The sequence below is a fragment of the Anabrus simplex genome, chromosome 12, assembly GCF_040414725.1.
Source record: "Anabrus simplex isolate iqAnaSimp1 chromosome 12, ASM4041472v1, whole genome shotgun sequence".
Classification (NCBI taxonomy): domain Eukaryota; kingdom Metazoa; phylum Arthropoda; class Insecta; order Orthoptera; family Tettigoniidae; genus Anabrus; species Anabrus simplex.
The window spans coordinates 18863809-18875228 of NC_090276.1; positions in this window are offsets into that span (position 1 = coordinate 18863809).

Genomic DNA, 11420 nt, shown 5'->3' on the forward strand with positions numbered 1-11420 from the left:
ATACAGCAACTTGTAAAAAAAAAAAAATCACATCCATTCTTCCAGAACATCTACCGCATTCTAGTCATTTCCACAACATCCTTTCAGCTCATACAACCTTACACATCCAAAATCTCTGCATGGCTAAAGGCTGGTAATTATACAGCTACCTGGATCATTTGAAAGACCCCAAGCTTGTAAATCCCAGAACTGTTAGCCTAGTGACCAGTTATGAGAAGTTCATATTTTTGAGGTTTCAGACAGGTTTTCAGGGTTTCTACTACTGTTAAAAAAACACCTGCGAAGACAATTCCATCTGATCAAAGTTACAAGATGATGAAGTTATTGGCAGACCAGGTAAATCCATCCTAATCCCACGACGCCAGTGGGGCACGATGACAGTATCTGACATTCAAGAAAGATGTAAATAGAGTTTCATTTCTTTCATTGCAGGCAGACATTGTCACGCACAAAACATCCACAGCTAGGAAACAACGAGCAGAGTTGCTTCGGCTGACAACGGCTATGGCTTTACAGCTCTCCCATCAGGAGGCGGGGGGGGGGGGGCAGTCTCCTGCGTTGACTGTCCTGAGATAGCTTTTCCTTGTTTTTCCGTTTTCACTGAGGCGAATGCTAGGACAGTTCCTTCTATAACCCACAGCTGTTCCCCCTCTCAACTTCTCTGCACCTCAAATCACCGCAACACATCTCCAGGCCTTACAGAGGGTGTCACCCTCTAGGAGGCCTGCCATACCACATCAGTAGTACTAGGGGAGAGACTGATTCACTGGGTTTTCGTGACAACATAGCCTCATGCAGTTCTGAAATAAAAGACATCAGATGCTGGTACCTAGTCAGTTCAGTTTTATTTACAACTGTTCCGACGTAAAAACTGAAAAACGCAACTATTATGAGAGATATTTTAATTTGTTTTCAGTATGTTCTTACATGCATTCACTACACACAGCACCAATCACTGTTCGAAATGGTCACCTTATTTTGCACTGACACAGGCTCTGAATCTTTATGGCCACTCGTCTATGATGGATCGCATGACATCCAGAGGAAAATCCGCCACTGCTGCCAACAAGGAACACTTTAAACTTTCAATGGTGGGATGTCTCCTCTTGCAGACAATGCCTTCAAGCACAGACCACAGTTGGCAGTCCAAAGGGTTCAAGTCCGGACTGCTAGTGGGCCAATCTTCAGGCGAAATTAAGTTAGGGACATGATGCTGAAGCCACCCTTGAGTGGCCCTTGCTTTGTGGGCTGGAGCAGAATCCTGCTGAAAAGTTAGGGATGATTTTTAAACAATGTGCCCCTTAAGTTCTTCACAATAGGCTCCAAAATGGTGCTTTCTTACACTGTGGCAACTGCTTTAACTCTCTTTCTGCAAAAATGCAGCTGGGTGGCGTCAGAATAACTCGCCCCCAATCAAACCATAACTGAGGAGGGATGATGGGCCCTCTGAGCTTTTGGAACTTTTTTACTGGCTTTCTGAGAGATTGTTGCATAAACCCTATCATTTTGACAATTTAAAGACTATTCAATGGTGAATATTTTCTCATTGGTGAAGAGGATTTTTTGATGACCATTATGGGCATAATGCTGCAGGTCCTCTGACAGAAGTCTGGACATTGAACTTCTCGGAATGTTCATTTCACGGGCCATGATAGCCTGCTTCCGTACCGCATTTCTCCGAACAGGAGCTGCCACTGCTTTTTATGCTGCTAGTGTCGTAACACTGCGTGGGAGCCCCACTCTCGGGTGATCCTTCACAGCCCCAGTTTCAGGTAATCCCTCAAAGGTCTGGTACACAAACATACAACTGATTTTGAGCTTTTATAGCGTCGTGAAAGTGTCACCTACAGATTTTCCAACTTTATGTAACGCTATCACAGCAACACTTTTTGCAGTCACCCCATTCCATGTTTAAACCTGCGGCTAAATCCTTTCTCTGTCATAGACAAGCTCCCAAAGATTCAAGGTTATTGTGAGCACACTAGCGGTTCTTTATCCGTCAATCCGCTTGCACAGTGCGAGTCAAAAATTTGTAACAGTATTTATGGCAAGATTAGGTAGAATCAAAACGCTTTCCATAGAACAGCAATCTCATTCTTCAGCCGGCCTGTTAACAAACAAACAATGACTAATGCGCGAATAGGGTAGTCTATTCATTATTGCAGGCAATCACAGCCAAAAGCACAAGAAAGCCTCTTATTGAGTTAGAAAGATGTAGCTAATGTAGGGCAAAACTTGTCCAAATTTTGGGACCTACGTCTGTAAAATGCCCCACTAGTTTGAAATTGTAAAATACAGGCTGTATCCATGATGATATAACAATTTTATTTACAATTACCTAAAGTACCGATTCTTTGTACGAATTTATGAGCAAGGATTAAGATGGCTCACGAGTATGCGTGTGTTTTAACATGCTCTTGTAAATGATGTATACAATCTTCTCAAACGATACAAAATATACATAGGATGCGCCCCCCCCCCCCCACTCCTCCCCCACCGGCACTCATTAATTTATTTGAGGTAAGGTACCATAGTCCAGAAACGATGAAGTCAAAAGTTATTAATAATCCAAGTTGTTTAACGTCCGTCCTAAATGCAGCTGTGTACGTAGTGGTTTTAAGGGATGTAATACCCATGTTTCTGGAACACACCCTACTTGCCATTCGTCCAACATGATGGAGCCCCTTCTCACCTTGGACTGAGGGTTCGTAAACACCTGGGTTAGGCATTCCCTGCAAAGTGGATAGGAAGAGGTCCTGTTCACTGGCCCGCTTGTTCACCTGATCTCACCCCACTTAATTCCTTCTTGTGGGGGCTGTGTATGAGAAACCTGTCGAGACTGAAGAGGATCTCTTGGCAAGAATTCTCACTGCCTACGATGCTGTTCAAACAACACCGGGGATATTCAAATGGGTACGACAGAATTTTGTGTGACGACACCATTGACACCTTCATATTGTGATCCCTAATTTTAAAAACACCACTCAAACTTCTTCATGTACAAATGTCATTCCACACCACATTTCACTGGCAGCTCCAAAAATACCATTTAGTTGAACAGCTCGTCTCCTTTCTCCCATCTTCTCAGCCAAAACATCAACATTTTCGTAATGCTACCCTTCTGTCGGATATTACCCAAAACAAATCGACCTGCTTTTCTTTGGAATTTTTCCAGTTCTTGAATCAAGTAATACTGGTGAGGGTCTCATACACTGGAACCATACTTTAGTTGGGGCCTTACCAGAGACTGATTACTTATAATTACACTAAGAATTATGTTAAACATGGCCAAGGGACAACTGTTTTGAGAAATAGTACCACTATTAGCGAATATATCAATAATAATAATAATGTTAGTAATAAGAAATGATAACATTTGGATAGTAACATTGTTTGGTAGTAAAACAATATTATATTGAAGGAAAATAAGTTCTACGAGTAATAAAACTATACAATTATGATTTAAAAGAAATAGATGAAGTTCTCCCGTTTGAATCGTGTTCTTGATACTTGATCGTGATACTTGAAAATTGTATTATTACAATGGTACCTGAAAACAAACATAAAAATTCTCAGGAATGAGTCTGTGTGTTTCATATGTAAAAAGAAAGGTTTAATTGAACATAAAGGAAATTTGTAATTAACACTGCACTTTGCTAAGGATAACACGGATGGTGATTCTGGCACCTTTGCCGGTGAGTGGGTAGGGAGAGCAGTACCGCTGCCAGGAACATCACAGTCTTTTTATTAGTATTATTATTGAAATGGTACAGTAAGATTTGGAAAGTGGATGGAAGCGAAGTGATTGCGGGAGGGAAGAGATAAGAATGTTGAGGATTAGGAGAATTATTAAGGATGAAGTAGCTAAAGGTGATAAGATGAGCGCTGCAGTAGATCTTGGGTGTGATAAGACGTGGCCTGGGTGAGATATTTAAAACACGGGGAGTGGATGTATGTTAGTATACTGGGAAAGGTATAGTATGGCTGGAAATTTAGCTGAAGGAGTGTCATAAGGATGACAGGCAAATCGTATAGCATGATGGTCAAGTCTTGTGAGACAAGCATGTTCTGTAAGGTAGGCATCAATCCACACCAAGGACACGTAGGTGACTGTACAGGTCTAGTAAACCATTTGTATATATTTAGGTTTAGGGGAGGCGATAATCCCCACACGGAAATGGTTAGGGATCGGTGGACGTAGAAACAATTAGGGCTTTGGTATGTATGTCTGTTAAGTGATGGATTCATTTTAGGTTATTTTTTAATTTGTATAGGTACAGCCGAGGGCAAGATGGCAAGATCATCTGCATGTTCTGGATGAAGAATACCAAGAATGAATAGGATGTGGAGGAGCGGGGAGAGGAGGGAACCTTGGTCAAGTCAATAGGTTATGAGAAATGTGTATGAACGGGTGCTGTTGCTTTGCTAGATTTGGGATAGTTGAATATTTGTCGGAGAACTGTGGTAAGGAGAGGGAATGACTTCAGTTTTAAAGGAGTCCGGGGTGCCATACTGAATCAAATGCTTTTAGGTAGGTGGCCAGAGAGGCGGTGCTGTGGAAGAGTTGGTCTTGGGTGGAGTAGTAGGCGTGAAAGCCAGCTAGAGACGATGGGATTGTAAATAGTGGGAAAATCTCTTAGCACAGAATTCCTTCGAAAACTTGGAAGAAACCGGTATAACTGAAATGGGCTTATAGGATTTGATATCAGATGGGAGCTTATTTGATTTACGGAACAGAAGAATAATGGCATGACGCCAATGTTCGGGTTTCATACCCGTGTACAGCATGGTGTTAGAAATAGAACAGATGATGTGGATTAGAATAAAGGGGGCTTCTCGAATGGGGCGGTAAGTGATACGATTGTATCCAGGAGCAATATTTCGTTTATGTTGAATAAAGGTAAGTATCTCTGGGAGTAATGGAGGTGTTGACAGGATGGAAGATATTTATGCCACAGAAGTTGAGAAAGGAGGATTGAAAATGTGGTTGATTAGGATTACTGTTTTCTAATAAAGGGGTTCATTGTAATGTGAGTAATGTGATAATGAGGAAGGAGAAATTAGGTTGGAGTAGGATTTAGCGAAAGTGTCTGAGTTTTCTTGGTCCGTAGTAGGAGGGGTGGGTCCAGTCTGAATAGGATAGGTGGGTAGAGATTTTCTAGTTTTAGTGAGCCCTTGTTGTTGTCCAGCATTTCCGTGGTTCATGTATCTTTTAGTTCAGAAGAGGCTGTCACCCGTTGTCTTTTCTTCATGGCTTTAATGTATGACCTAGCATGTTGTTAGTAGTCATCGACGATCACATAAAGTTGTAGAATCATATATCTTATATAGGAATTATAGTAATCATGGGCAACATTAAGAAGTGATACGGCATTAGTTGGGGTGGGTGGCTTGGAGGGATGAGAGGAAAGGCAGGGTGGTAAGAGATGCTCTCCTAGAGATATGAGGGAAGTGAGGTTTGGTAGGGAAGTACGGGGAGGAGAGTCACAAAGGAGGTCTGTGATAGTTGTTCAGTTAGTCTAGGAGAATTATCATGTTGGTGGGGGTCTTGGTTTGGGAGTCTGGGATGTGTAAGAGAATTAGGCATACTAAGGAGGGGCCGGGGGTATTGTCAGAATCGATAGGGAGGTTGGAGAGAGAAGGTGATACAGTGAGGGCACTGGGGGTGAATTTAGAAAGAGGGCGGGTGTGAAAATGGAAAGGGGATCTGCGTGCCCTGGATTTCAGAAACAGGTATTAAAATTATAGGAATTAGCTACATTATATGTGTTAATATTAATATCTGCTAAAAAAAAAAAAGTTACATTTTTGTCTAAAGAGGAAGATTTTTGGTCAGGTGACTACAGAATTATGAACACAAAATCATACAGGGTAAATGCAGGAATTGGTTTAAAATGAATAAGAAAATAAGGCAGTGGGTAAGCTACTAACACCAACATAGTGAAAGAATTATTGTTGTCAAGACAGACACCAAGCCAATGCCCACAACAATAGTACAGGTCTATATGCCTACTAGTTCACTGAATGATGAAGAAGTCAAAAGAATATATGAAGAGATAGAAGATATAATACAATATGTAAAAAGTGACAAGAATCTTACTGTGATGATTGGCGGGAATGCAGTGGTAGGCCAAGGAAGGTAAGATAATACAGTAGGAGAATTTGGATTGGGACAAAGGAATGAAAGAGAATGTTGGATGGTTGAATTCTGCACCAATCACAATTTAGTAATCGCTAATACTAGTTTCAAGCCCCACGAATGATGGTTGTATACATGGATAAGACCTGGAGACACTGGAAGGTAAAATAGACTATATTATGATTAGGCAGAGATTCGAAAACCAGATGTTGGATTGGATTGGATTGGTTTGGATTGCAAGAATTTCCCAGGAGCAGACGTGGACTCCGATCACAAGTTGTTGGTCATAAATTGCCATCTGAAGTTGAAGAAATTCAAAAACGGAAGGAATGCGAGGAAATGGGAAGTCGACAAGTTGAAGAATAAGAGCGTGAGGGAATGTTTCAAGGAATATGTTGCACAAGGACTGCATGAAAAGAGGAGAAATGGACAATTGTGAAGAATGAGGTCAGTCGTGCTACTGAAGAAAAGTTCGGAAGAAAGGAAAGATCAACTAAGAATAAATGGATAACTCATGAGATACCAAACCTGATCAACAAATGATAAATGTACAGGAATGAAAAAGATGGATCGACAAATGTACAGGAATGAAAAAGATAGGAATGGTGGTGCCACCAGAGAGCAGAAAAGAATACAGCTGATTAAAGAATGAAGTGGATAAGTGCAGGACAGTTGAGGAAGAATGGGTGAAAGAAAAGTGTAAAGATGTTGAAGGTTTTTTGACCATAGGAAAGGTAGATACTGGAAACAGGAAAATCAATGAAACATTTGATGAAAGAAAAACTAGGTACATGAATATTAAGAAATCAAATGGAAAACTATTTCTAGGGAAAGAAGATATGTGGCAGGAACATATCCAAAAGTTGTATCAAGGTAAAAAAAGGTAGATGAGTTGGTTCTGGAACGAGAAGATACTGTTGTTGCCGATGAACTCGGAGACACAATTTTTTTTTTTTTTGCTAGGGGCTTTACGTCGCACCGACACAGATAGGTCTTATGGCGATGATAGGGGAGACACAATTGTGAGGTCAAAATTTGACAGAGCACTGAGAGACTTAAATAGGAACAAGGCACCTGGAACTGATGACATACCGTACCCTCAGAATTACTGATTGCCGTAGAAGAAACCAGCATGGTAAGGTCATTCCATTTAGTGTGTAAACTGCACAATACAGGAGAAGTGTCATCCAATTTTAGACAGAATGTTGTTACACCTATTCCCCTAGAAAGCAGCTACTGGCAACAAGTGTGGAAACCACTGCACCATTAGTTTAGAATCTCATGCCTGTAAAATGTTAGCATGTATTACTTACAGAGGAGTGCAAGAAGGTAGTGAGGAGCTGACGAACAATGATTGGTGTGGAGCAATACAGGGCAATCATAGGAGGATGGCAGGGAAGAAAGAAGAAGTGAAGACAAAAGGGTGCAAAATAGAAATGGAAACGAAAGGTGAATTAATGCTATCAGCGGTGGTGATTATGATAATGTTATGGATTGGAGGGGTAGAACTGAACCCAGGTCCGACTTCCAATGGGAATATGAGCTGGGAAGACATGGAAGCAATCAGAAAAGTTGTAAAAGAGGTTGTTGTAGAAGTCTGCCCCTTTGTGCAACTCAAATATATGATTCAAGAGCAAACGAGGGAGTTTGAAAAAATGAAGAGATGGTTCCGAGAAAGGACAAAAGACACAGCATCGCAAATAAGGAAAAATGCCGAAGAAGTTGCAGCATTAAGAGATAAAATAGGATGATTAGAAGAGGAGATGCTGAAACTGAAAGCAGAAGTGGAAGCCAACACTCTAAATGGTAGAAAGAAATGCCTATTTATATATGGCGTGCCTGAGGAGAAGAGGGAGGATAAACTGCTTACAATTTATAAAGTAGTGGATCTAATTCAGGGGGAAATGAAAAGCAATTTTAGTGATGTGGACATAGATGATGTGCAGAGAGTGGGAAGAATTAGAGGCAACAGGCCTATCAAATTACAACTATTTTCTACGTTGATGGCTGATATTGTGGTCAGCAATGTGGGTAACATACAGAGTGAAAAAATATGGATCAAGAGGGACATGGGAACTGAAGCGGTTAGGAACCAAAATATTCTTAGAAAACATATGATACGAGCTAGACATCATGGGCTAAGAGCATTCATCAGAGGACAGGAACTAGTGGTGTCAAGCAACAGCTGGAGTAGAATCTGGTCTGTGAATAGACTGATGGACCTAGAAATGAAGATAAAATAAGACGAAGAAACAGAGAGAAGTGTAGCAATCAGTGGGAAAGATAGTGAAAGATAGTGATATGGGAGAAGAGGGGGAAGGCAGTAATGTTAATACCAAAAGTAATAGTATACTGTGTGAAGAGCGTCAGGGAGAGGTGCCAAGTGAAAATGTGACCATAAACAGTGAAGAGGAAAGGCAGGGAAGTGAAAGCAGTGAAGTAAGGGAAGCGCGGGGTAAAAAGGTAAGATCAGAGGCAACCTGGGAGAGACTCGATCTGAGTAGGAGCAGAGGGAGGAGCAGAAACTTTAGGGACCTGTAGGGAGTTAAAAAAAGTGATGAGTATTGTAACAAGAAGCAAAATCTATAATAAAGATAGTAAGTAAGTTATTATGGGCATGGTTATTGATGTTAGTAAGTAGTTGTAGTTAATATGTTGCAGAGGAGTGAGTACAATGGATATGATGGCAAATGATTAAATGTGTTTGGAGTATATGGAGTTGGAGGTAGGTGTCTGTATAGTGAATTTGATGGTGATGATGGTGTATATAGTAAAATAATTAGAGTTGATTGGGGTAGTTAAGTGTAAGTGAATTATTGTGGAGTTTGATGGAGTTTTCGGTAGATAATGAAGTGTGTTTATTTATTGCTGAAATGTGGAGATGAAGAAGTGGTGGTATATGTAATAGCAGAATGTATGTGTTGAGAGGGATGAGAATTGAGAAGTGGTGTTCGTTCGTAAATTTTGGTTTGGTGGACGTGATGTCAAATTTAATGTGGAATATGGCTTGGTATTTAAATTGATTAAGTATGGTTGAATATGATGTGCAGGAACAGATAAGTAGTACAAGGATAAAGTTGCAACATGAGCAGAATACATAATGGCAGAATGTAAGTGTAGCGAGGAAATTATGATGAGGTACACATACCCGGCTGGTGATGTAACGTAAGTCTGGACTCAGCAACCCCGAGTGGGTCAACTAAAAAAGGTAAGAGGAATGGAATGTGCAAGGGTTTGCATCTCTAATCAAGAGGGGCATGAAGGTCTTTAACATTTTTAATACTGCATTTTTTATTTCAACTTTATTATGTCTTTCAATTATATTTCATTTTAACTGCACATTCTGGAAAGACAATAGAAATATTCAGGGGAGACGTTGGATGTGGCATGAAAGGGCCAAGGACGACTGCCGTGGTAACCCTCACTTTGGGGGTTATGTTTCCGGAGTATCCAAGGAATTTCATGGCATGTCCAACGAGTACATTTGATTAATATTATTCTTCTTCATATTATTATTATTATTAGTATGATTATTATCTTGTTTGCTCATTTCTGTCTATTGTGTGTATTATTTTTCTTTTCTTTTTCTGTACAGTATGTGGAGTTTGAAAGAGTGAATTTTGGCTTAGGCTGGACATTGTTATTTTTCTCATTTAATGGATCAAATGGGTAATTGTTACTGTAGAACTAGAGAAAATACACCCTCCGTTTTGACTTTTATCATTGCTACACATGACTGTGCAAAGGAACAAAACCGAATGTAGTCTCTAGAAGTTGAGCGAAGGTCGAAGAATAGCGGCGGGATGTAAGCAGTATTATTATTATTATTATTATCATTATTATTATTATTATTATTTGCTTTACGTCGCACCGACACAGATAGGTCTTACGGCGACGATGGGATGGGAAAGGCCTAGGAAGTGGAAGGAAGCGGCTGTGGCCTTAATTAAGGTACAGCCCCGGCATTTGGCTGGTGTGAAAATGGGAACTCACGGAAAGCCATCTTCAGGGCTGCTGACAGTGGGATTCGAATCCACTATCTCCCGGATGCAAGCTCACAGCCGCGCACCTAACCGAACTGCGTGTTTCTGTGGTGATTTGTAGTGTAGTGTGTTATGTGAATATAAAGAGGAGAGTGTTGGGACGGACACAAACACCCAGTCCCAGAGCCAGGAGAACTATTCAGAAGCGATTAAAATCCCCGAACCGGCCGGGAAACGAACCCGGAACCCTCTGATCCGAAAGCCAGTACTCTGACCATTTAGCCATCGAGTTGGACAATAACAATAAGTGATACTACAGCATATGTATGTTTCCGAACGCCCTACACATGTATCTTTGCAATAAATTCTCTGGCAGTAATATTGTCATTATTTCGCACAATATTATTACACGTTTTCCTACAAGGACGTCGGGGGAATAATATTTCATAGCTATCAACAAATCCCTGGTGGCTAATTCCAGGCTGCACAGTAATAATAATAATAATAATAATAATAATAATAATAATAATAATAATAATAATAATAATAATAAAACGCTGCCGTTATCGACATTAGAAAAGGTCCCCGCCAAAGTGTGGAAATTGTCCCCATCTCACGATCATCCTACGTGTCTATCTTTCAAGTTGACGGTTTGTTAGTAAGTCATAAATATTTTGCATATGATGATAATAATTATAGTAACAATCAAATTATTGACGACCGATGACTCAATAAAACCAATCATCAGCAGCAAACATATTGCAATCCACAGCACAAAAACATTCTGTGGGTGACCCTGAATGCCGTGCAATCCAGTACGAAGTATACCGATCCTAAGAGCACATTACTCGACTCCGTCGCTAGCCCATCACTATCGGTCGGCTGTTGGACCACGGACAAGCCGTGACCTCTCAAGGAACGAAACCCACTCTGCATAATTACATAATTACCGCCCCGTAAATCGCAGACTCCCATTCAAAGGATGACAAACCAGCGCTCCGTCCACAAGCAAGGACAAATGATTTCACTGAACACTATCCTCTTACTACTACTACACAATAGTTTTGTTAAAATTATAGTTTGAGTTCCTCTAGATGAGCCCAATAGAGGAACTTCCAAAAATTCAACGATTAATTAAAATCGTTGTACCAACTGATGGTTTGAAAATGAAAACGTGATAATTTATGCTAAGATGTTTGCTACAATGTTAAGAGTAGTACTGTCAGGATTGGAAATATGTACAACTTTTTTCATCAACTCAACCTCATACTTCCTTTTTCTATATATAATAATATTTT